General features: G+C 35.4%; 2 long non-coding RNA genes across 2 annotated transcripts in view; both read right to left on the bottom strand.

Moving 5' to 3' along the window:
- Positions 1-56: 56 nt before the first annotated feature.
- On the bottom strand, positions 57-2826 carry LOC116653844. The gene is made up of 2 exons (XR_004308402.1): positions 2563-2826; positions 57-246 (listed from the first exon to the last, which is right to left on the bottom strand). It is a non-coding gene; the product is annotated as an uncharacterized LOC116653844 (long non-coding RNA).
- An 11449-nt stretch (positions 2827-14275) lies between these two features.
- LOC107318092 overlaps positions 14276-27928 on the bottom strand; it is a 47975-nt gene continuing 34322 nt past the window's right edge. Inside the window, exons 2-3 of the long non-coding RNA XR_004308403.1 lie at positions 25177-25239; positions 14276-14368 (exon numbers count right to left, since the gene is read on the bottom strand). This is a non-coding gene — a long non-coding RNA (uncharacterized LOC107318092). The remainder of the gene's footprint in view (positions 14369-25176; positions 25240-27928) is intronic.

Genomic DNA, 27928 nt, shown 5'->3' with positions numbered 1-27928 from the left:
CATGCCTTGCAACAACAGAACAGAAAGGAAAATAAAGTGAATAAAAAGAATAACTGTTCAGCTAGTTACTGAATGATTTATTTTTCCCTTTTCCATTTCCATTTTCAGTTCCAGTTTCTTCTTAGTAGCTGAATGAAACCTGGCCACAGATTCTAGAAATCATTCATACAGCAGCAGGACACCAGGCACTGAGTATATTGCTTTGCTGACCATGAATAGTTCATAATAAGCACTGGTTTCCAACTTCTGAAAATAAAACAGAAAAACACTTCATCATGTTTTATTTGTTTCGGTTTCATTTGTTTGTAACATCTAGGGAAATTGCATACATACAAAATAAAAATACAGTATTAAAACCAGAGAAGGCTACTGCCAGCAAAAGGGATAAATTCTTCAACTTCTTATGATTAATAAATAGAGAAGAAAAACAAAGCACGTAAACATCTACAATGATATTGAAGATTTTTGGAGCGAGCTTAGAAAACATTCTGGAAGCAGTGGGAGGGAGTTAATACTGCTAAGCATTCCCACCAATTTAGGAGCAAAAAGAAAGCTTTATGTTGGAGAACTCTCCTTTGAGAAAATAAAACATTTTTCATCCAAACCTTCACTGCCAACATCCTGGGCTTTGTTTTTCTTTAAATCAATACTTAGCATACTTGTTGGAGAACTATTCCTAACTTGCCCAGATTACTTTAAGAAACTTAACTTTATAGAGAAATTAGAGCTAGGTAGAAATGTAAGCACTGAAAAAGAGGACAGGAAGAGAAATACAAAAACTATGCTTATTGCTTTCACAGCATTAAACTTTCTCATAAAACATCTTCCTGTCTGTGTCTGCAAAAGGAACAGCAGTAAGTGACCTGACTGGAGAAAGTAACCTCAGAACAGGATGCTGAATCACTGTCTGCAATTTACATCCTTCCCCAAAGTAGTGCAGAAAAAGGTGGATAATTTAAGTATTAATTGCAGAATAAGCAGATTTTCTCTCTGTACAAAAGCGTAAGCAAAAATTTGTACTGATCTACATTCCTGTGTCATTGGATGCAGGGATTCTCAGGTGACTTTGTAAACTTCTTTATTCTTTTAATGGAAAACAGGAAAGAATTTTCTCTAGTTAAGTTCCAATACCAATTTTTGTGGATACTATATTTACCAGTCCTGCTGCTCATGTAATGTACTTCATGACATCCAAAGTTTATAAACACTAAATTTGAGCTTTTGCTTTCTTTGTCTGCTTTTTTCTTTTATGTTTTAGCATCACTTTTTTCTATGAAAGATGAAAGCAATTCCTTTTCAACAAAAACTGAAGCAATGACAATAATTAGATGCTTCTACAAGATGGTAATTACGATGTTAAGATGATGCTAAATTCCATATTAAAATAGCAAAACTCAATAGTAAAACTGCAGCTCTGAACCAGTTTAGATGTACTAAGGTGAAAGAAGTTTTGAATTGAGCAAATATAGTTGCTTGGATGAATAAGATTTTTATGTGATTACTTTTGATTCCTGATTTATCCTTCTTGAAAATTTTCATAATTTTATGAAAAATTACATCCTTGCACAAAATGCTTTGAAAGCCAACTGCAAAACTTCCACGTTCTGCTTAATTCTCTGAATTCATAGCAATTTCTGTTGAGGCAAATTACATTTCTGCTGAAAAACAGCAGACTTAATCTCTAAAATTTTTAAGCTTCTTCAACAACGTTACACTTAGAACAACAAACTTGACAAAAATATTACAACAGGATGCTATAAGATACTTCAGTGAAACAGTGAGATAGTGTGGATTTAGTTGTTCCTTGCTCCTGAACAACATTAAGTATTTAATATTATGTTGCAACAATTAATGTGAGATTGAAAGGCCTCCAGTTAGAAAGACGCTTACTAAATTTTCCATTTTCATCCAAAATAAAGTCTGATTAGCCAAATTTAAATGGCATGTAAGGCAGACATCTTTATTTCCAATCTTGTTTGGATATGACTATCCAAAGATGAACATCACTGCTTATCAACAAAGCCAGAAATACAAAACATATGTATAAAAGTAAGTTATCCAACAAATCTTGAATACCACTGTGTCTTACTGGCTAAGATGCACTGAAATAGATGTAAAGAATCTGGATTATTAAATCAAACCTTATTTTGCCGGCTGGTGTAGAAAGAATAATAAGACTTGACAGGCTAATCCAAAAGCTTGACAAACATCAGCTTTCTAACTGAATGTTCACACTGTGGTTTCCTAAGCATCCCACTTACAGTTTAATTTGCCATCAAAGCTAAAATCAGAGGTAATGAGAAAAGATAGTAGAACATATCTATCTTTTGGGAAGCAAACCACTTGCTCAAAGGAGATTTATTTTTATACTACTCTAGGTAATATCAAAGAGCAGTTTTCCAAAGACAACATGTAACAAAAGAACTGAGGAGGACACACATGGCTCTGAATCACCTTCTCTTCTCCCTTTGCTGTACCAAGTGCAGGCAAGCTGTTTATATGAACCTAAAGCCTTTTGGACGTTCTCAGCTCGACAAACAGATATGATATATTGCTACTTACACTCCTCCTCATCTGTTGCTATAGCATTGTGCCTGCTCACAAGGTGATTGGACAGTTTTGCCATGAAAATTGGCACCAAACATCAAAAGCTCTCCCATGGCACTGTGTTGCCTCTGCCATCTGTTTTGCATCATATTTGACAGGTCCAGGGAATAATGGACATGAAGGCAACACCATATCATGCTTCTACATATTTTTCCCGCACTAGCTGACATTTTGTCCCACTTTGCTTCCACCTATAACTTGAAAAAAAGTCAAGAAAAAGAACGACAAAATGTGAAACATAAAAAAGTGAAAGCAAGCAGCTTTCTTCAAGTTACACTTTCATCTGTAACACAGTAGTAGTTATGAACAGATACAAATAGATTTCATCTTATATGTAAGCAGCTGCAAGCACCATTTAGGAAGCAATAAAAAATAATGATCTTAGCATTCCCAACAATCTAAGCTGGGCTGTGAACTGGTACCCTGTTTGCTAATGCATACTAAATAATGTAAGACAGTCATCCTGAAAAATTTCATTTAGAACTAAAAGCCATAACAACTCTTTATGAAATAAAAGTAATAGATTAAAAAGTGGGAAAAGATTAATTAGCAGCTTTCTAATAAACAGATTTTCTGAGAGACTGGGTTGCAACAGCTTAGTTTATGAGAATTTTTAAAAGGAGTGAATGAATTGCAGCAGATTAAATTAAGTGAGAATTTGCTGAGGATACATCAGTCAATTCTAACTGCGGGCATATGAGTATTTGTATACTACTTGCACTTCATGCATTACTCTTGGAAGACAGGAGGAAGAAGGCAAATACTGCCATACGCTAAAATACAGAAACTGGTTGACTCAAGGCAATTAGTTTTGCAGCATTCTGGTCACTGCATTGCACAGCAAAGATGCACAGATTTCTTTCACTGTTGCACAGCTCTGACAGTTTTTCTGCTGTATTAAAGACAAAATATGTTTAAGCATGTGACTAAAATCCCATTTGTATTTATGTAAGAATGGTACAAAGGCATACAAAAAAGTTTTTAAGACCTTCAGTAAGAACTGCTATTTCTGGGTATACTGCAAACCACCACTCTGGCAAAAGATTCCTATTTATCATTTCTGATCCCACATTCTCACTGTAGGGTCTGAAATAAAGACACAAACATTTATCTCACAACAGGCACCGCATCTTTCCAATTCCCTGGTTCTCTTGTTAAGAAAGGACATGGCTGCACATCAGAGTATATGAGCATTTCTTGGGTCCAGATGAACTGTTATTACAATGTGGCATTTCCAACAGCGTTCAAGAGAATAGCTATTATCATGAAGCTAATATAGCTAGTCCTCCAAAGAACAGCCTCACTTCTAAATTATTTACACACTATTTTTTTCTCTCCCCAAGCTGATACACAGTAAATTGTTTTGTTCTCATTTACAGCAGTACACATTTTGGCTGAGATTTTCAAAGCCAGGAATCCCTCAGGTCGCTTTGAAAAGCTAAACCCAATCTTTTAGTTTATATCCATTCATAATGGATTTTCAAGGAAAGAGGCTCTTTAATTCCAGCAGGCAGCTTATGGTTATGCAAATGACTTCTTGTTATCAGATGACCATCCTTCAATATTGTCATTAGTTATCAGGCAACCTAACATATAAAAAAAAAAGTCTATTCATAGGTAATAATAAAGGGGAAAAATGCAGGCAGCTTTTCTTTGCTATCAGCAGCTGCAGAAATTACATAATTATATATATTTAGTTCAAAATATTTATGGCTGTACAATAGCTTCCTATCTATTAATATGATAATGAAAATAAACAAGAGATTTAATGAGTAGTTTTGTATGAAAAAGATGTATTTAGTATATTTCTTGTTAAATCAAAGCTACAAAATGTTTGTTAATGTATACTGAGATATCTAAACATTGTGATAAAACCCATTTTGTGTTGATTCTGAGCATTACAATGTCAAAATCATTCGATTTCATTACATGACGGAGCCCTGCCGCTCTTTCAGATGGACAAGTAAGGAATGGATGAAAAACTCTGAAGTAGAAGTAGAGTTGTGCAGCACCACCTAAAAGGACCTTATATTAAGATTGATTAAAAATGATGTGTTGTAGATTTATGATTTTGTCTGCTATTATTTTGAATCAGAAATTATTCCAAGCCTCCTGATTCCAGTACAGAATATAATTTAAATTTTGATCCTACTTTGGATAGCAAAATTTTTATTAGCATTCCTTGGTGGTTCCTTCTCTGAGCCTTAAAATACATGATTAACCTCCTTATCAGAAACCTACTCAAGTATTCACGTAATGTTTGGAACATACCCAGATTCTCCTTAATCTCAAACCTTGTTTCAATATCTGCCGCCGATTTGCTTTTTTGCTGAGTAACCTCTCAGTGTCTTCCCCAGATACTGTAAGCTGTCTCTTGATGTTTGGTTAAACAACAAAAATGGCCATTCACAGTGTATGGTATGATGTTATGTTTTGGCTTTAGGAGATAAACAACATTAATAACATACCAATGTTTCAGTTGTTGTTGAGCAGAGATGTATAGAGCCAAAGTGGTTTTAGTTTCTCAGATTCTTGTGGTGTCCTGCCAGCAAAGGGGGCACAAGGAATTAGAAGGGGACAGAACGACTGACCTAAAAAAGCCAAAGGTGATTTCATACCATATGAAATAAAGTGAAGAAACTGTAAAAGTGAAGGGAGCTTAGCCGGGCAGGCTGCCACCACTCAGAGACTGGCTGGGCATCGGTCAGCAGGTAGTGACCTCCTCTTGTTCTGCTTTAGTGAATAGTTTTCATCTCAATCTATGAGTTCTGCTTCTTTTTCTGTTTCTCTCCCCTGTCTCACTGAAGGTGAAGGGAGAGTGAGAGAAAGGCTGCACAGTGTTCAGCTGCTTGTCAGGTTAAACTACTACGCCAGCCTATGACTTGCCTCAGAGTAGACTTTTGAATTTTCTGTTTCTGACATACATCACTAAAGCTTTTCCAGTTATTGACCCTCTCTATCCTTCCACCATACTTTAAAGCTTCAAATCTTGCTATGACAGTTCTGAGTTGTTGTCACTACATACTACTCTGCAGTCAACATTTTGTTCTAGTTGATTTTCACTGTTAATCCAGCATGTGGATGATATACTAACTGTGAAGATTCATCTCATATCTGAAACAGAAAACCAAGATCTAACACAGAATAAAGAAGCAGTATGAAATTGAAAATGAGATTTGGCGTGTTATGGAACTGTCAGTAGTTCAAGAGAAACATGAAAATAAATAAGGAAGATGGAGAAACAACTGTTCTGGAAATAAATGTTGACAGTAATGCCTATGGAAAAAAAGCAAATTAAGAAATCAGATAGCGTTAAGCCCTTTGGATAAATGGACCTGTGTTTACATCCACAACCTGACTCCAATCCCAAGAAAATATAACACAGTTAAAGACATACTCCAAAATCAATAATACAGTTTCATTTACTCATATCCACTGTAGGTGTATGCAAAAAAAGAAGTTGCTGCTTCCACAAAAGGTCTCAGCACTGGTGAAAGAGGAAGAGAGTATCTTTCCTTCTGTTAGAGAGAACTTCATATGTGAATATGAAGTTCAGTGGCAATATAATAATGAATGCTTTATTAAAGCAGCTAGAAAAGATAAAAACAAGATGGAATGGTTAGCAGAAAAAAAGAATTAGAAATAGTAGTAAAATAATCAGGTCATGCAAATATCTTAACAGCTTTGCTCTGTTAAATCTCTCTGCTAAATCAGACAGCGCATCCTTATCATATTGTATTATCTCTGACAGAAGGATATAAGAACAGATAAAAACCCTAACTCTAAATGACAGCACCAGATCAATAGTATAGTCAATACAGCTACAGGGTACAAGAAATTATTCGAGTATATTAGTTCAATGTGAATCCAAATATGGAAGTGTGTCACACAGAGGGAGGAAAGTGTTTGTGAATAGCTTCATGCTGACATAGATGCCTGCATAAAGCAGACATATTGAGAATTAAGCTGAATACCAAACAAACAAGAAGATGAAACACCACGGAGAAACAATTTACTTATGCCAATGTCAGCTACCACATGCACGAGCAATTTGAAATAACTATGAAAAGACACACCACTACTATTTCAGATTCCCAAGGCAAGCAACGTGATTTAGAAACACTTTAAGTTTTTCAATTAATCTTGCTCTAGAAGGAGAAAAGGAAAATGCATTTTCAACAATGTTTCATAGTTGCAGTTAAACTCGGGAAGATTCATACATTCGGTTGCTTACACTTTGCCCCTGCACTCCTGAATCATCACTCTTTCTACCAAGGTTCCAGTTTTCCATTCTCCCCCAACAGCAGATTGTCCTACCGACTATTACAGGGTAATGCACATCTTCAACTACATGGGCTGAGTCTCCTTTACAGACTTCACTTATGGATCAGTGACCTTAAAAACCAAACCATGTGCATGAATAGGCATGATGAGCCTCCAGCTGAACCTCATCCATCCCTAAGGAGGTGAACCTACAACTCTCACCATTCACAGCCAATTGGCCCTTGCCTCTCTTTTTTAAGGAAAAGGCAACAGTCCAGCTGGAAGGCTCTCAAGGTTGGATCCGGCATCCTGGCTGGCAACAGGACACACAGATGTAAGTTATATTTTCAATTGAGGCATTCTTAAATCTTCACACTGTAACAGCTAAATAGAAAGATACTCCAGATTTGTTTGTGTGGGGAAAGGGAGAGCATGGTTCTCTGCACACTGGCAGCTGAACCTGAGTTAGCAAAATCTAGAGCTCTGTCACTTAGCCAAGTCACTTACATTTTATATTAAACTGTCTCTGACTCCTCTTACTCTGAACAACGACGCTGAAAATAATTCATATTCAAATATCTGCACAACCCTGCTAAATGGTCCTTGCTCATGGCTATGGCTGTATCTCAGTTTTCAAGCAGTGACATTTACAGAAATTGATAAAACAATCAGAAAGAAGGAGTGGCATCTGCTACCCATCCTAGCTTTTCCTCTGGGCAATAATAACTGTGCTTTAAGTTTTAATTTACTTTCTTTACTATTTGTTTCCATTACTAACAAAAAGCACTCTAATTTACTACATTAAAGCTGAAAAATCTGTTTGAAGGTGCCACAAGCACTGCCATGAATTTAGGAGAGAGATTTTGAGGTCTAAGGAGGTTGTTACTCACATTACTTGAGGCAACAAGCAGAGGAAGAAATAGATCAGCCCATTAGAGACCTTTTAGTGCTAAACAAAATGCAACAGTAGAAACTATTTTTCAGAAAACAAATGTGAAGTGTCAGGGATGATGGGCAGGATGGAGCAACAACCTTCCTTTCAGTCTATAAATCTGGTGATAGCCACAACAAGAAAAAAGGAGTCAGAAACAGCACTTAAGGGCTATATAGCTCACTCATGAAAGAGGATTACTGTGATAAATACATTTAAGAGGTGCACCTTTTCTCTCTCTGTTCTGGACAGACAAAAACTTGCTTCAGGAAGCAAATTGTGTGCCCCGGTGGTGGAAGTGGTAGGAATGCCGCGCTGCAACACCGGAGGCCCTATTTTCGAATCCCCCCTGTGGCGCAAGTGGTAGAAGTGCCGCTCTGCTACACAGGAGGCTCGAATCCCGGGGGGTTGGACTCGATGATCTCTAAGGTCCCTTCTAACCCACACGAGACTATGATAGACTATGATACTATGAAATACAAATAATATTTAATAAATGTTTGCATATTTATATCACAATTGATGTAGTTCATTCCGGAAAATGAAAATTTCTTTACAGAATGGATATTTACTGGTTAAGAAACTCACCTCTGTTAAGACACTAGACCAGTGAAGTGGATGATTTAGACATAAAATAGACAGAGAAATCACAGCTACTTTAGATGAGCATTTGGCACCGATTGTAGAGAATATCCTCTCTCTAAAGGATAGTACAAGGACACTTCCATTAAAAGGTAAATAAAATTCGAGCATAAGTCTTGTTGCACCTCATATTCCTTGTCACAGGCACTAAAAAAAATAATCTAACAGGCTTATACTTAAGTTTCCGCAGAAACAAATCAATACAGGAAAAGACAGTACAAATAAATTAAGGCAGGAGAAATTAAAAGTTAATATAAAATGCTACTTTAGAGAAGTCTTATTTGATGCCAGAAGAATATACTGTCAAATTTGTCACTACAGAGAAGTCTCAAAGCCATCCAAACCAAAGCAGTCTGTAACACATCATAGAAATTTCATAAGGAAGGCCTGCTACGTTATCTGATGCAGATGAGTTCCCATTACTGCATTACCGAGTTTTAAACCAGTTCAATTATAAATAATCCACTGACTGGACTTGCAATGGCGAACTCTCTCTTACTAGACTTTCTGGGCATGGTCTTTAAAATGAAATATTATCTTCAAGTGGTATCTTTTTTCTTTTTCCTGATCCTAAGTGATGGTTGTACATTATGAAGAAAAGCTGTAGATATTTTCATTCTCAACAACTGTCAGACTTCTTAATGAGTTCTTCCTGATATCCCTCAGATTCATAAAGAACATTGTGCACAAAGGTATTCCAGAACCCTTTACAGAGTGAAAGCTTGAACACCCACGTGCTCAATCATTTCTGTAGGTACACATGCTTATCTTATGGAGTCAGAAATACATTTTATTCAACCACAAGGAAATCAGAAAAGAAAGTGAGTCAGAGACTTCTGACTTTTTGCTTTCAATAGCATTGCTTAGGCTTTGTATTACACCACTCTCCTCCTCTCCTATGGAATATATTACTATCTGGGATACAAACTTTTAAAAAAACATTTGAAATACCTCATCTCATGCTCCTTATACAAAAAAAAAAATCATATATCCACAAAATCTTTCTACTGTCTTCAACAAGTATTAGATTAACTTACTCAGAATCTATGTAAGCAGTCGGCTAGCTAATGCATCATGAGGAAGAATTTCTGAGTCCTAATCACAGAATGAATCATAGAATGGCCTGGGTTGAAAAGGACCATAGCCATCATCTAGTTTCAACCCCCCTGCTATGTGCAGGGTCACCAAACACCAAACCAGGCTGCCCAGAGCTACATCCAGCCTGGCTTTGAATGCCTTAAATTAATTATAACATTAGCACTGAAAGAGAGTAAAGGCACACATAAAGAGCTCAATATATTTATTATAAAATCCATTACTAATCATCATTTAGTATTTACTCCTGAGGCTTTTATTCTAAGTTTAGGGTATTAAAGTTCCTGTTAAAATATTATATGAAAGATTGAAAACTACACTTATAGAAACAATAGGAATCATAACTAATCACATGAAGAACAGGGATTTGCACTTTAGGATTATTCATGAAATCTTCATACAGGACTCCCCACTATGTATGGGGGAAGAAGACTTTCGTATTCATTTAATTTCCTCTGCTTTTGGTATTCATAGATCATGCATGCTACTAGAACTTGCAAAGCTTCTGTAGTAATTGAAAGGAGAAGACAACAAGAACTGACCTCTGCAACATTCAGGCTATCTCCATGGAAATGTCTGTACTTCTCTATTCCAACCCTCTCAGGCAGACACTGCCAGTCTGCCATTACCTTGCTGCGTACTGTAATGTGTCAGACACTTCTCACCAGTCTATTCCTTCCAAAGCAGATCCCCTGCTATGTTTCCATCTCCAAAGCTACATTAGTTTGGATATCCACCACTTTCCTCACCATCAGTATCAGGGTGCGGATCTATCAATGTTCCCTGCATTCCAGGATGCTTGCAAACTGTAAGCAGGATAACTTCAAGTGTCTCAGTAGCAGCTGAACAGTAAGAAGTGTTTGAGCTACAAAGAATTTAAATGAAGGTACTGACATAGGAATACACACGGTAACAAAACAATTAATGGTTTATGAGAGATCTTGTACAGAAATGAGATTAAGATGTCCTACCTATATGTTAAACCCAAGATAAATTTAAATGGCTATCAGGAATCTGGAAATCCATTGCCAAGCAGGACCCCATCGCTATCACGAAAGGTGATAGTAATTTGGGGATAAATATATCCTTCAACAATTTTTATCCCTCTAGAATTTCAGTCAAATGCCAACCTTTCTGAAGACACTGCTCCTTCAAGGATTTCCTGTAATTTTCAGTCTGTGCCTTTAAAATTAGGGACTGAACTACAGGGTTATGGAAGTACTGACATTCTTATGGTACAAGTAAGTAAAATTTGATCAGACATAGGAGGATCCAAGTCAAGCTTCAGATACTGTCTATAATGGAAGGAAACTGCTTATACCATCTTTAAAAACAAAAACAAAAATGTTTCCAAGTAGAATTCAGGTGCACAAACATTATTTTAAACTAATAAATATACTGACTCTGAAAATAACAACTTGCACTCTCTGTACACATACTGATTGTGATTCCTTGAATCACTACTTGTTTTTCATGGACACAGACATGACAGCAGCCAAATGACTCTGAACTCAATGCAAGCTTTGACCAAGCTACTTCCTGCTTAGTTTGGGAGAATCCCCTCTGCCTGCATCCCTCTCCAACCTCTCTTGCAGCCTGTATCCAAAACATGGGAACACAGTATCTCAATCATACTAGCTTTGGCAACTTTGAGCTGAACAAGGTCTTTCTTTGATGCCATTCACCATGCTTCACTGCAAGAGATTCACTTTTTAACATCACTTTAAAATATTTCAGTCTTTTAAATTCTATCTATACAGATTAATATCCTTGGATTATAGACAACAATGGTGATCCTTAGTAAATGAATGCCATCTTCCACTTAGATAGCTACACAGACTGAGTTCAGGCTCTTGGTAATACTGAGCACCCAGTTCCTGCTGACTTAAAATTTCATGCGACCAGGCCCATTACATATTATAAATTTAATTTTAGTCCAATTTAATTGTAAACTAGTTGCTCCACTAATGAAGGCTGCTCTGCAAAGTCATTCAATCAACTCAGATTCTACTCTCTACCAAGCAGATATTCATAACTGCATCTGGGAAAATGAAATTAGTTTTTCTGACAGTTCTGCTGTTTACCTTTTGCTCACTGATGGTCTTACAGTGGCTACACCATGATTTGGCTTACAGTTTCTCTAGAAAGAGTTGTTAGAAGTGAATGTCATTTAACTTTAGGAACAATGAAATGTTGGGAACACATGAAGTTGTAATAGTTGTTAGGTATGTATGCTGTTTAACATAAACAAGAATAAAAGTGTAGGGAGTACGTGTAGCCATATTTCAGTCACCAAAAGGCCAAAAAGAAGTTAACATTTTTTAAGATGAAAAAGGCTAGGGAATGCTGGGTAATTTGAGAGTAAATAAAAGCAACTCCTCTCAGGTTATCACTAACCTTCACATCTCCTTCTTATTTAGACATACATCTAATTTAAGGGGGAGAGGAAAGCAATTTAGATCTCCAGAGACCTTCATTTAATTAGTTTTTAATCTGTTTCCACACCCAGTGCCTTTGAGGGTGATTTTTATCTTTAAATACATATAATTGGATGTGTCTTAATTAGGGAAGCCTACAACATACATAACAGAACTACTAGGAGTTAAAATGCAGTTTTATATTTTAACATGTTCATAATGAATTTAAAATACAGTAAACAGGGTTTCACTGTTAGCTAGAGTAAATTCGTGAAACTCAATTAACTTTCAAGGTACTGTTTGCAGTGCATAGCACATGTGAACTGCTGGAAGCTTAGAGTCTAAGGATACCAGAAAATCTTATTATAAAGGCAATGAAAAAAGAAAAAAAATCCCCTACTTCTTTTGAAGTACCTGTGGAAAGCTCAACCTTACAGTGAAGGGAGAGGGGCAACACGACCATATGCTACAATGAATATATATAAAAGTTTAAGTCTAAAATGTAAACATTGCAAATTTCCACTCAAAATAATTTGAATCCAAATTAAAGTCAGTCTTCAACAAGATAACCAATAAACTGTCTATCACACAAAATGCTTTCAAGGTATATTTTCTGCCAACTCTACTTTTCAGCATTTACATTTGGGTACAATTTTCTTGTAGAAATATTCTTTTGTACAGAGTAATATATATCAATATAAAGATGTCAGCCGGGATATTAAAAAGACAAATGTTTACTTCAGAGAGCAGAGAGGAGTTTATCCTTCTACTGGAACAAAACTAGAAGTTTTCACACCTAGATCCTTTTTTATTATGATTATCACTAGAAAGTTTATTTTGATTACAGACTTATTTATATATTCACACACTTTGGAAATAAATATCTCCAGATTTAAATATCTATTGATCAGTATAAAGTTGATACTGTATATTTTGGATTAAAAACTTGGCAAAAGCAAAAATAAACTTGTTCACTAATTTATGACTTTCCAACATCTCTTCCTTCACATCCTCTCTCCCTCTCTCTCCTTCACAATATAGTTCTACAATTTTTTAACAGGAAAAGGATATAAAACAAGATAATTATTGTTCTGTAGACATACAACATTATTCTCTTTCAGTGAGGCAAGATGGCAGCTGAGGAAAAGAAAATCTGAACTAGGATATATATTAAAACATCATTTCCTGTCTACGGTAATATTTCCTGATAATAAAATTATCTTATCTTACATTTAAAGCAGCTTCCTAAATAGAAGCAGAGCAGCTGTTTTTCTGTCGGGGCTTATAAATCTTTTTATTTAATTTCTGGACTATATTTGCTTTTCTGATTATATGCTTTGATTTCTTATTTGTACTCTTAATTAAATAATCAAGCCAGGACTCAACTTTAATTTAGCAACCTATCTTTTATGATGTCAATCAGATGTATAAACTGAGCTTTTGTGTACAATAGGAAAGAATAATCCTCAATCAAGACACTGGTCTGCACGTACAGCACAACAGAGAAACACAGCAGAAAACCTTGAACAAAGTCCTTATGCCTATACTGCATACATAGAGATGCATCCAAAATCCAAAAGTAGCACAACTACTTTTGAATGGTTTTGTATATCTCATATGGCATTTTTCTGCACTATGTTTAGAAAGGCTCAGGGAATTGTTCAAACTGCGTAGAAAAAGGTACTCTAAGTGTTTCTCATTTACCCACAGGAAAACAATAAAATCCTAATATGAAAATAAGGAAAGCACAAGTATATCACATAATGACTCTCCATCAATGCACAGTACTTACCCTGCTGTCTCAAGGAGAAAACTTTTCTCCAGACTTGCTATATTATGATCCATCTGCTGCTCTGTAAATTCAAAGCATCCATCCAAGCTCTGTATGGTCTAGTATGAGTTTGCAGAAATTACTCTAACCATGAGAGCTTTGGGTATTAGTACTAACTGGTTTACACCCTAGAGAAGCATGCTACCATACACCAAACACAAGCAACCTGAAAGAATACCCCTGTACATTAGCAGAATGAACAACTCAATTCAAAGCAGAAATCATCCTATCTTGTTCAGAAAGTAAGCATCTTCTCCAGGGAAAATTACATTAAGTGGAGCTACATTCGTTCTAGTCTTGTGTTACTACATTTAAAGTTAGCTCAGATGTTTTTAAAGGTACACCCTCATCTGCAGCACAGCATATTTTCAGATGCTCTGAAGATGCTGCATAATAAAAATAAGTGCCATCGATCAATCACTATAGTTCAAAATCTGGTTAAGTGGTGATCTTAACACAAAGGAACCGGAGAGGCAACACTTACCTGTCCCTGAAGGAGAACTGCAGATTGCAGTGTCAGGTAAGATGAAAAGGAGTCATTATACACCAACTCTGAGTTCATTGTAAATGCCAAACTGGTGACTAGGAAGTGGGAGTGCCAACATACAAAGGGTAAAAGAAGGATCAAAGATCAGTTATTGGTAGTAGCTTTGTGAAGAACATTATTAATCATAATTTCAATAGAATAAGAATTTGTACAAAAAATTGACAGGTGCAGCCAACAAACCTGAAACTAGAAACATCAGAAGGAAGATGTAAGAAAAAATAAAAAAATAAAAAAATGTAACAACATACAACAGCAGAAAAATGCAAAGGGGGTGTTCTATTAGAATGGATGCGTTTTCCCTCTGATAAATAACTCCAAAACCTTGCTGAGAAAAAGAATTTGAATAACTTGTCAGTTTGGTGAAATTAAATAGAGAAAAGTTGATTATCTCTCCAGTTATCCTTTTGCTTCTGAGCACACATTTTTGACATTTCATGGCATATTTATGACTTAATATAAAATGGATGTGAGTCTACAGTGTTTAACACATGGGAGTAGACTCTTTTCATATTATTAGTGTACTGCACAGACACAAAATCACTCACAGACATATACAGTCTAGTCTTGCACCCAGTGATTCTACATCTTTTGCTGGAATTATCTAATATATTTTGAGCTACTCAGAATAAATATGGCTAAGGTGTATGACATAAAAGGACACAACTGAGAATTTTTTAATAGTTGAAATTTTTTTTTCATGATGCTTTTCTTCTGCTAGGTATTCTTTAATGCTCTGATTGGATTTGTTAGATTTCTGTGAATGTCACTGAATACATTGGAACAAGAGAACATATTCTCTGTATTTATGCCACAAAATTAACTGCCAATAATGAGAAGCAGATACTGCTTTATAGTAAAATAGACAGATGGACAGTTAATCTTAGGCCTTGGCAAGAAAACAAAAGAAAGCATTATAAATAATAAAATAAATGAACACTTCAAATCCAGTCTGTCTTAGTCTGGATAGATAAATTAAACTCTATTCATGTTATTTTCGTCCAAAAGCAGTAAGTATATTGAACAAATAAAAATCCCCAATGAAGAATGGTCTTTGAGCCAGAATTATCTGCTCATGTTGCTCCAGCAGTTGTCAAGTAAAATTGATAACAATATTGAAAAGACTGATATTCTTTAAAAGGGGTCCTCTTAAAGTTTAAGTGTTCTCTAAAAATTTACTGACAAGCTATAAAACTAGATTCACTTTCATTCCCAACAAATTTTGAGAGCAAAAGGACCTATGATTAATCAGACATGCAATATTTGTGACAACTCAAATCTAAGCAGTTATTTTATAAACGAACTGAATTTGGGTAAATGTAGCTAAAAATATTCAAATGATATAGAAATAAAAAGAAATATTGGAAATACTCTGTAATAAGTGCATTACCTTCCAAACTGTTCTTATCTCTTGTCTTTACTTTGCACTTGCAGAGAATTAGGTAAGCATGCAAAAAGCTACTTTGTAGAAGGTTTTCATCAGCCTCTCCTTGGAAGAAGTAACAATTCTATTGGTCTTTTGTTTCTCTTATTCAGTGTCAACAGAATAAAAACTCTTCTTACCAGTGGAGGTGTACCATACAATGCAGATGTCTTTGTTCTTATAAGTAATTCCTTCTTTTATAGGCCAACAATAAGGATATATATATATATATAGATATATAGATATATATATATACACACACACACACACATACATATATATAAAATTTTATTTTTTTTAAGGAGGGTTGTCCACCCATAGTTAGGCCCGTAATTGTAGGGGTTACAAATGCATATATAGCAACAAAAAAATAATAATAAAAGAATACAAAAACTGAGTCCAGTATTTTTTCTTCTACTCCATCCATTCCTGAAGTTAAACTATATCCAACAGATACATTTTATTCATTAACCAAAGCTCATTAAAGCTCATAAAAACTGATTACATGCTTTCCGAGTAGAAAGATCGGGATCTTTCTATCCTTTCAAATTCTGTACTGCAATGGTCATTCTCCTGTCTCTCTGACGTTCTTAACACTTCTACCAGCAATACATATCTCCAATGCTCACGTTCAAAGCCAATAATAAGATGACAAAACTACAGTTTCAATACTTTCAATAGCCATAATTAAAAACAATACAAAAGTATGAATACCGACACAAATGGAATAAGTAAAGAAGGAACAAATTAAGGGACAAAGTTATATGTTATATGAAGGAAATATAAAAATTGAAATTACTGAGATTATAAAATGCATGCAAAACTTGAATACTCTTTGTATTCCCTGGTGATGTCGCCAGACTATTCAGTGCCCATATTCGCTACCAACCATCTTTTCAGTAGAGGATGAAACATGTAACTGCCTTTGAAAAACCTCCTATGTTTGGGAACCACATTGGACTCTGATATTACAAACAGAGCAGGCTATTAAAATGTATCTAAAAATATACCATGTTAAGCAAAAAAGCTACTTCTTTTCATTTTTATTACTGTGACTAGAAAAACTAAGCAAGTGCTAGCAAATCTTCCCACCTCACTGCAGACAGTCTGGACATCTCTTTTTAGGAACAACAGCATGTGGCACAGCTGTTCCAACACTTTCAGCCAAGATGAAAAGTTTAAATAAAGACTAATTATGAAGGCAAACAAATTCAACTCAGTGCTTTCACAGGCAGCTGAGCTGAGGTTCACACCTATTTTTGGAATTAGTATATAGAAAAATGAATTGAAAATATGAAAAAGGTGAAGGGATAAGCACATACAGATGTGTATTTCTGTTCTCCAGAAACTACACAGAAGTACACACTGATCAGCCCTGTGATACACAACTGGTAGGAATGAAATAAAAACCAGGAAACAACTCAACAGTGATTGTCAGGTTATTATAAGCTTTTTTTTTTTTCCTATTTCAAAGTGGAAAGGGTCATCATATCACTAGGACAGCTTGAGGCTTCAATGTTAGAAATCAATTTTTTCTTTTCTCATAGGTTGGCCTGAAAACATTGTTCAAAGGACAAAGCTGGCATCACAGCTCTCGCTTTAATCTCAACAGTCAGAATCCCTCTGCTTGTTTCATTTCTATTGATTTTATTTTGTACTGAAGCAGGAAAATTAGTTATTCCTCTAGCATGGCCATACCACAATGTTCAGCCCTTTCCACAACCCTCAAAACAAAAACTCTTGGCACAAGCTCAACTAAGGTGTCCAAACACCACACAAGAAATATTTCACGTGCCTTTAAGTTGATATACAAACTGTTGTTCATTTTCATATACTCACACTTCATATGTATTTTTAAAAAAAATACAAGCCTATAACCCAGAAATAGAAATTTACGATCAGACAGTGCACTTGCCTGGAATAACTTGAATGGTTGTACAATTCAATATGTAAGGTGACTTATGATGGATTCTTTAATGAGACAGTTTGAGGCAGATTTCAGTTGTTTACTCCTTGTGTCTAGTACAAAGATGCCTGAAGATATCAATGTTAGACTGCAAATTATAGAACCATAGAATGGTTTGGGTTGGAAGGTACCTTAAAAATCAACAGTTCCATGCATGTGCTGGGGGTCCCAGGCTTGGATGCAGTACTCCAGTGAGGGCCTCAAGAGGGGAGAGTAGCAGAGGACATTCCCATTCCTCACCCCGCTGCCACCACCCTGTTGATACAGCCCAGGATGCAGCTGGCCTTCTGGGCTGCAAGAACACACTGCTGATTTGCATCAAGCTTTCATTCATGAGAACCCCCAAATAAGAAAAAATATTTTTAAATAGAAAATATTCAGAAAAATTCAAAGGAACTTCTTAGTGGGAAAAAAAAAAAAAAAAGCAAAAATCTTTTTCTTGTGTCTCTGGTGTTTGTTATAAAGTTTGTGAGAACATAGAAAGGAGAAAACTCAACTACAGTCACTTGAGGGAATCAGATTTTAGTATAAAAAATTAAGGAATAGTATTTTAGAGAAGATAACTACTTTGACCTTCATAGAAAGTGACATACAGTTCCCAGTTTAAAAGTTGTATTTGCCAGGAGCTTTGTGAATCAATTTTCCAAGTTTGAGGGGAAAACCTGTTGGCTAAGAGAATAGGAAAGGATTCTTTTCCACTTTTCTGAGCCAGTTCACAAACAAACAAAGTAACATCAACACAAAACAATATCTTCTTTTTTACTATCATTAGAAACAGACAACCAGTAGGTTTTAAAAAAGCTCCTGAAATTCTTTAACTTGCATCTTCTGTCAAGCCCTGCCTCTCCTGCTACACAGAACACTTAAAATTCAGCCAGTGGATTTTATAACTGTGTGTTTATCAAACAGTGTTGCCATTCAGCTGGATTTGCATATCAAGCAAAAGAGGTGGAGTTGCTTAATCACTTGTTCTAGCAAGCAAACAATTAATATTAATTACAGTCTTCCAAGTATCATTTAGCTTCTTAGCCTTCCTGGAGCTGATTACTTTGTATCACCTTTGTGTGGAGCTTGTTTTACATTCATTTACGGTACATGAAACCCTGGAAACACATCCGTGTGTTTTGCATCATAAGCAAAATGATATATGTGATGCATAAAACATAAATTCAGAATATATGTACTACAAAAATATACCAGCTAACCAAGTTTCAGTATAAGCATTATTTAGTTTAAAGCCTCTATACAGAAAACTTGCAAGTCTAGAGTGAACAAGTAATTCAAGTGTCAAAATACATACAGATCTAAGAGGCAGATAAGTAAACATAAACTAATACAAGAATTAAAAACACTTTGTCATTAACCATTCAAAGACTCAAGACAGGAGGTCATGTCTGGATCTATAACCTGGCTAAAGGATGCCAATATCTCTTCTGAAATTACTATTCTGTCAGGGGTGGGGAAAAAAAAAACCATAATCAGACAAAATCAGTGCTTTCACTTTCTCCAAAATCAGTACAGAAATAATGTTCTGTCTGGTTAAACAGATGCTGTAATACAGTAATTCAAAGTGGATTCATTTCAATGTAGTGGCATTTTCTACATTTCACTTTCTAGGGAGAATTAGCATGACAAAAGAAAACTGAAGAGCTGAAGAGCAGCATTCATATATCGAACATCTCCTGGTTGAAGGAAGGAGCTTGTCAGTATTACGCAGTTTTAGCAATGACATAACTAAAATATCAAATCCCAGGCTATGAGTTGTACGATGTCATTTTAGGAGAGCAGTTTCTGGAATTACTATTTAGTCTACTATTTGCCATCTTGCATTCACTTTCATTTATTGTGCCTGTCTCTCCCAGAGTGCAGTTCAAACTAATTATGTATGTTTATTCTTTTTCCATATAATTTGAATTCATAAAACAACCATCCCCTTCTCTACAAATAAAGTCAAATTTGAGTTTTCAGTATGTGATCATTGCCTACTGATGTCTACACAATCAGGCTTTAATACAAGACAATTTGAAAGATAACCCTTCCTCCTTTAAAACAAATATTTGGAAAGCTTGGTGGGTGTTCTGAATACAGAAGATTGTGGGAAGACTGAAAGGGAAATTGACAAAAATGATTAATATAACTTTCAGAAAGAAATAATCCCTAAAGGTTAGCAGCTGCAAAGATAAATTGCCCCTGGAAGGGACAGATCCTAGTTATGGAGAAATGAGCTATCACTTTTGGATAGCTTAATTTATAAAAGAAACATACTTCTGAGCCTAGAATTATTTATAGAGAGATATTACAAGAAGCATGTCCAAGATGTTAATAACAGTGAAAGAGAACAAGGAGGGATAATGGTTGGTTATCTGTCAAGAGACAGCATGGGATGGAACATACATTTGTTTAAAACCACAGATCAATTGCTTCTTATTATATAAAGAGAATTTCAAGCATCAGAATATTTACTCTCTTAGAATTGGTATGATTACCATCTATGTTTTTAGGGTTGAAAAGTATACCTCAGTGGAGGCATCCTTTGCTTTCTGTCATAAAACAAATTTTCCAGTCACACCCGGCAGTAGGGAGGAGATGCAGCACACTTCACAAGAACTTCTCACTGAAAACATGTCTGGGCCTATTTTCCTTCAGTTGGGAAATGGAGACTATAATATTAGACAGCTTCTCCAGAGTACTACCATACATGCAGATGAAAGCCCTAGGCTTCTTCCCACCAGTATGTCTTAACTGGAATTGCATATTCATAGTGGTTTGACGTCTTTATAAGTAACTGACGTCTTTATCATGTAACTGAATAAATGTCCGTGGAGAGACTGTTAAAACAAATAAATTATCAAGCCCTTGACACAGGGTAACACTCGCTTGGGGAATCAAAATGCTAAGCTGGATGGCCAGTTGTTGTCTGGACAGCCACAGCACTCTATGTTGCAAAGATCTTGGATATGGTGTCTTTAGCTGGACTGGGAGAGCCACCCTGAAGCTTCCAGCATTTCACCTGTTCTGGCAATATATGGTAAGGTGAAGCGTAAGCCAAGAAGGAACTACTATTCCTTCTAAACCCTTCAGAGTGGGTTTATCAGCTACCATAGCTTCACCCCTAGCAGCTTTTCATCTCTTCTCTCTTCCTTCTCTCACAAAGAAGTTTAACTTCCATTAGGAAGGCAGCCACGGGTAGGTCCTGAGGGGGCTGCATGGCGCCCCCATTACAGCCCATAGGCTTAGACAGGCCCATACTGAGCTTCTGGGCTATACAGGAACTCCACTCAGCTGCTATTTCTTCTGAAAATATCCTACAAATAAACAGAGGGATTCAGCTCTTTTGACTGATGCCTTTTTCAAGCATTTAATTCGTTAAGACATTAAAAATAAAATAATGAGAATCTGACAAGATATTTTAGCATAATTGCCTAAGGTTACCGCCATTTTGGCTTAAAAAGAAGAACGGTATAATTACAGCTGAGGGAAAAAGCAGCCAAGTTGAGGAAAGCTATGATAGTGAGTTACTGTACTATAAAGATGGTAAACCTGAATTATTTTCTAATACTCTTTCCTCAATATTCATAATAAATTTCAATGTGTGCCAGTATCTGTTCACATGAAAATCTACAGATTGAAAACACATTACAGTAACACAGATGTCACTGGGAAAACTTCAGTGACCTTTAAATAACAAAAAAGCATAGCCTTTTACTTTAATAGACTCTGACATTATTATAATTCTGTCCTGGTTAACCACAAGATGTGAGTTATTACATATTTTAATCAGGTCAACTGGGATAGGATGAGGATTTTAAAACAACCAGAAAGAACTTTAGTAGATTACATAAATCATATTCTGAATTTGATAGGTCTGAAACACAAAAAGAATTATTGAGAACTTCCAAAGAAGGCCTCGTGAATGCAAAGTGTAATGATTATATTAGAATCAAAGAACAGAAAAGATGTGGATTTTATTTTTAGCTCCTCAAAGTAAATTTTCTTTTCACTTTATGGACAAAATTGCTAGATTAAGACATTTCACAGGCAAGGTATCTTGCCAGGCAAGTAGTCTCCAACCAGTCATCCTGGCATAGCCCTGTGTTAAGCAGCAGCAGCAAATATACATGATAAGGGAATTGCAATCACCATCTTTAGTGTATTAATATGCTTTGCATGCTGCATTAGGAAGGCAAAAATTCAATTCTCAGTCAGATCAAACACATTCTTGTTATTCACAGTCCTTGGAGTTACTGCTTGCCCCAGGAAGCAGACCTTCTGCACGTAGCATCCATGTGATTAGAAATCTGAGGTAACTTTCAATCTGGAATCCCACCACACCATGACTTGCATTAATGGTTTCCTTAGTTTAGCCTCTGTGCTGCAACCCAGCACAACTCTGCCAAACTGATGCAACTGACTTCTGAGAAACTTGTTAATCAATAATGGAACAAAGCAGAGAAAAGAGTTAGTTCTCATAGGGACAAAAGCCATAAAGAAGCTATCTTCTACTTCTAGAAAGTAACCATCATTGCACCACCAGGAAAAAGAGAACCTTTCTGATTCAAGTGTAACAAAACTAGGATGATTTGGCACTTTGCATTACAACTGTAAAGATCATTCCAATCAGATGATAGATCATGTTGATGTAAGTGGTAGTTTGCTTAGCTTGGATACTACTGCAGATGTTGGTTATGATGTAACTAAGTTGTCACCACGACAGTCTCACAGACAATTAATCCATCATTTGCAACAACATTTATTGCTAGATGAGAGATGGTGTAATTTATAATCATCCGTTCTCTTTAAGAATTGTCCCTTTGGTCTCAATGGAGTGGCTGGAAGTGGGAGCACCAGAATTACTTCATTACACCACACAGATAGAAACTGGTGAAAAATGTGGGTTTTTAAAGTATATTAGTTCTACAGTTACATGCGGAAAACGGAACACAGAAGCAGAATTAAGACAAGTTTCATACTGCAGTTGAAAAATCAAGATAGTGCAGTAAAACTAACATGAAAAAGAAGTATCATAAGTTATACATTAAACTATCTGACAAGAAACAACAATAAGCCATCATTTATTGTAAGTAATTTCAACTTAAAAGTTATTACCTCTGTAATTTTACAGTATGAAAATGCATCTTATGGTATTTCAATATCACTTTCAATTTCCTTTGTAAAGTACTAAAAGGGAAACAATGCAGTCATAAACTAAGTGTAGTAAATTAGAATTAATGATCAGAAGAGCGCAGAAAGTCTGCGCTGCTGCATAATACTACCCTTTCAGAAGAATCTTATATTGTAAGGCATTGCACATGTACATGGAAATTCATTAATGCTACACGAAGAATACAGCTCCCTGCTCCCTACACAATCTTTAACTCACCATATACATTTTATCCTTCAAATATGAATTGTAGTGAAATGAGAAAAACCTCTGTAAGGTAGCGAATACTGTGGATATTGTCTTACAGTGACTATCTTGCAGCTATCTAAAAGGCTCAACTTCCTCCTCTTCTCTCCATCTTGGCAGGATTTATGCTGGGTACTCGTCTTTATCCAAATTACATAAAGTCACACTGTGGATATCACTCTTATTCTAATTCAATCCCTCACAATTGAAATATTTGCTCACAATATGATCCCATATTTTATTCTTATAATATCCTTTATTCTCAGTATATACATGTAATATTACAGCTCCTTCTTACGGTACATGACAGCAAATTCTAGAAAATTATGCTGCAAAGTGATGGAATCATGTCACTTATTTCTTTGCTTCCCTCCACATCTCCATCTTTGTCTTTGGACACTTTTCCTGCCATACATATTTTATTTATTAAGATCTGAAAAGTTCAATTTGGATTCTAGAATTCTCTTGAAGGCAAAGTCAGTGCATATCACATTTTCTTTTATGTAATTTCTCATTTAAAAAAATATGAAAAGTGGTTTGGAAAATTTTCCTTCACTATGTCATCACTAGAAGCGATACAAAAAAGAAGTGTAGCTGTAAGGACAACACTGCAAAGGCCCTGTTTACAATGATTATTCTATCAGCACACTAATACCTATCTATAGCTCCTTAATATTCCAACTCAGCTGCCTCTCACCTTTTACAACAAACTCAGGGGTACAAATTCTTCTTCATGCTGTAAAGAACCTAGAAAAAGACCATCTTAACTAATATTGGTACATAAGCAAAATCATGAGATGCCCAGGGAACAGTCTCCCAATACGAACAGATAGAAGGTATGCCTCAGCAATATTTGCTTAAGCAAAGTAATAGGAAATACAAAACAGGAATCTTCTATTTCATATTAGAATTACTGATCCATCAAGTGGAAAATAAAACCAACAAACAGAATTTGAAACCTGTGTTCTTTATCATCATGGCACACTCAGCAGATGCAAAAAAGTACTGCACAGATATTTTAAAATGTATCCTCATCATGGGACAGACAGTTTTGATCACTGATAAATGTGAGTGAACCAAGGAAAAACTGAACTATCGTAGAATATATTACAAAGCTTAATAGAAAAACTAGGTTAACTTTTGCTGTTGTTGTTCTAAAAGGCCATTATTACTACAGTAACAAGACTGAACACACACTGCAGTAAAATTTCAAACATTTAAAGAAGTATTGAACTTTAATAACTTTGTTCCCAATATATTTATGCCATTGAATCTAGAGAAAAAAAAATAATTGTTGTGGAAAGTCTCTAGTTTACTACAGCTGGTAGGCTGAGAACTCCATCTGCACAGCAAGCCAGCATCATAGAAAATTTATGTACCATACCTTAAGTGAGACCACAGTATGTTAACAATGAATTATATGGCTGTGTTTCTAGTAAAACTGTTCTTTTCTATATTTTGTAGACCCTGACAGGAAAATACAGTCAGACATACATTGGGAATAAAATTATAAAGGAGCAACAAGCAAAATACATTACTTATAGATCAGGTTTTCTCTCTTTATAGCACAGAAAAGTCCTGTAGCTACATATGAACTCTCATCATTCACCATTTTTTATGTGTTACTATAGGAAGGTCCTCACTTCCTTAACCATCTCTTATGCATTACTTCTAGAACATTCAGATTTAGATTGCAGACAGAACTCAGGGTGTTGGGAGTTCAGGGATTTGCAGTCCCATACTTTTTGCAACTAATCCTCAGATACCTTCAACGTATATAAAGAATTCATTCCAGATCTGAAATCTAGTCCAATGAGATTTATGGAACAGAAAATATGTTTTTCAAATAGTAATGGAAATATCTTTTTCCCCTGTTCATTGCAGGCAAGTTGGACAAGTGATCTTTGAGGTCCCTTCCAACTCAGACTCTGTGATTCTATATTAAGCATTTTAAAAATCCAATTTTTTAAAATACCTATTGCATGTCCTCGTCATAGATGAATATTAAAAAGCAAAATCAAACAACAAACTTGAATAGATTTCTACTCACACTGTTATTGGTTTCCTTCCAGTCTGTCTTGCTAAATACATCCCATCTCTTTCTCTTCTATTCCTAAATAGAATATTGGAAGAAAGATAAATAAAAAAGTTAATTATTAAACAGCAGAAATTACAAAATTAAGCTCCCGTAATCCCAGTTATCAACTACAGGCATTTCTACAACACTAAAGTCATAAGAAATTCCATGTTTAAACAAATCATTACAGCTGTAATTAGTTACACATGTTCCAACATTTTCCAAAATTTTCCAATAGGAAATAAGGGAGATCTTTCATCATGTTAATTTCTGTCGCATGAAAAATCTTCACACACATTGAAAACCTTTTGATGCCAACAAATCAACAATTTATATATAAATCAGATTATTACTGTGTGCAATGGCCATAAACTACAGCAATACAATTAAACGTGAAGAAAAACGAAAAAGTAACTCTCCGATGGGAAAACAAAAAAGAGAGAGAGAAAGAGTGCTTATTCAAGGGACTGAAAATCCATTTCCAAGGAACACACCTTGAAACTCTGAATTCTCTAAAACACAAGGAATTATTTCAACACCAAATTCTTCTATCGTTATCTACACAGCTACATAAGTCATATTTTCAAACACTCAACAGAACAAAAAAAGTTCAAATTTTTACAATCACACATGCATTGCACATGTGGAGATCTCTCAGCACTGACTCCCACAAAGGTTTTTTTGGTTTTTGTTTCCCCTCAGCTACAATAAAGGGAAAATATCTGTCTTAACAGTACATAAACACACAACTATAAGACGCTAATAACAGCTTCCCTAATGTTCAGTTACTTACTGAAGATAACTAATGATAATGCTACTTTTATCCTAGTGGCATGAAGATAGCACAGATATGAAAACTTAGTGTACATGAAAGCCAATGTTTTGTGTCACAGAGAAAACATCATACAAAAAATAGTTTTCTTTTGCATCAGAAAATCATTTCTAGATGCTGATTAAAGCTCCCTAAAATTTAGAAATTATTTCTGTAGACACTCATATTCATGCACACATGTCTACATTCTTGATGCAGTTCCTAACCACCTTCTTAGTTATTCATCACATAATTAGTTAAGTTACCATTACACATTGCTTTCTGCAGCCACCAGCAGAATAGCCAAATAATTCTCCTTAGTATGCACTTTCCTGCTCCTCTATACTATCTTGTATCTGTAACCCATTCACTAGCTCCATACTACATTTCTTGTTTATTCTTGTTCAGGTTTTGTTATCATTTAACATCAAAACAGGAAACATTCTTAACATCCTTTTAGCACTTTTCCAAATTCTTCTCTCAATCTTTCTTTCTTTTTTTTTTTTTTTTCCTGGAAAAGAATAGCCTGTATTTAAGATCTTATTTCACAACAGGAAGAGAATAATAAAGAACACGAAGATCAGTGTATAGTTCCACCTTTTTTTTTTTTCCCCTCCATGCTAAGTATGATACAAAGAAATGCTAAAGGACTGTTCCATGCAAGCAGCAGAAAAGAAGTTTATACGGTGAAAGCAACAGTATCAAGTTCTGTTTCAGAACTCCTTCTGGTTTGTATATTGTTCTCATTCTTCCTTTAAAGCGGAAATGACAGGGAAAATATGGTATAAAATAGGATAGTAAGGAAGCACACAACTATGTAACTATAAAAATTCTTAGAATTGTCATTTTCACTGGAATGCTTTCATTATAGTCTGCCGTAGATATTCATAGCTGCTCATATTGCAGATGGTATCTTGGGATAATATTAGTGAATTTTTATATGAATTGGTTTTAGGCTGAATGTTACTTCAACCTAATCTTCTATCACTTAGTGTCAAACACTGGACAATGTCATTAGTGCAATTAATTGAGCAGCTAATGGATTGTGCAGAGGATATTGAATTATAACACTTTGGAACTGCATAGTATGAAGTGCCATAACCAGGTCAGTATGAAATACTTGTATCCATCATTAAAACACTATTCAGTACATCAGAGAGAGGATTAACTAAATCATCCCGTGGCAATCCAGCCATTAATTTTCTATTTATGCCTAGTTTTGAACTATAAACAAATCCTACATCTTGATTTCCTCTTAGAATATGAGTCCTACATGAGCACTTAAAAGCAGATGTGGTACAGTGTTCCTACTGAAAACATTTGGCTGCACTTCAACACTATTTTTATCCAGAAAGCACTGCTATACTGAACTAGGAAATTTGATAGTACAAAGCTTTAGCCAGTACCTCATACTGGTTTAAACAGGTTAGACTTGTGTTCATCAACATTAGTTAAGGACAGGAAATTACTGCTGAACTACACGAAGAAAATGTATTATCCTTAAAATGCTTACACAATGTCCTATCCAGAAATCACTACAAGTAGTAACTCAGAACCCCCCCTCTTGATCACAGAGGATAAAAACAAGAGCAGGTTATAAAGCAGAACTGTAGGTTGTAATCAGGTAGGTAGAAATTTCTAAATAGAAATGTTTCTAAATAGAAATTCACAATGACATTTTAACCTTTTGCAGTTTATGCTGTGTTGGGAAATTGAATTCTGTCATGTCTGAGATTGCATGAGTAGTAGTAGTGGATCAGGTCCTCAAACATAAGCTTCTTCTTCCCCAAAATATTCTTTTCAAGTGAATGTTATAATAAGCACACTGGAAAGTTACTTAAACATTTGATGTCTAAATATCCATTCTTCTCAATAAGCATTCATGTTGAACTGATTTATAGGTATATTGAGATT

This window comes from Coturnix japonica, chromosome 9, assembly GCF_001577835.2.
Source record: "Coturnix japonica isolate 7356 chromosome 9, Coturnix japonica 2.1, whole genome shotgun sequence".
Classification (NCBI taxonomy): domain Eukaryota; kingdom Metazoa; phylum Chordata; class Aves; order Galliformes; family Phasianidae; genus Coturnix; species Coturnix japonica.
Note: the sequence above shows the minus strand (reverse complement) of the source record. Positions and strands in the feature narration are given on the sequence as shown.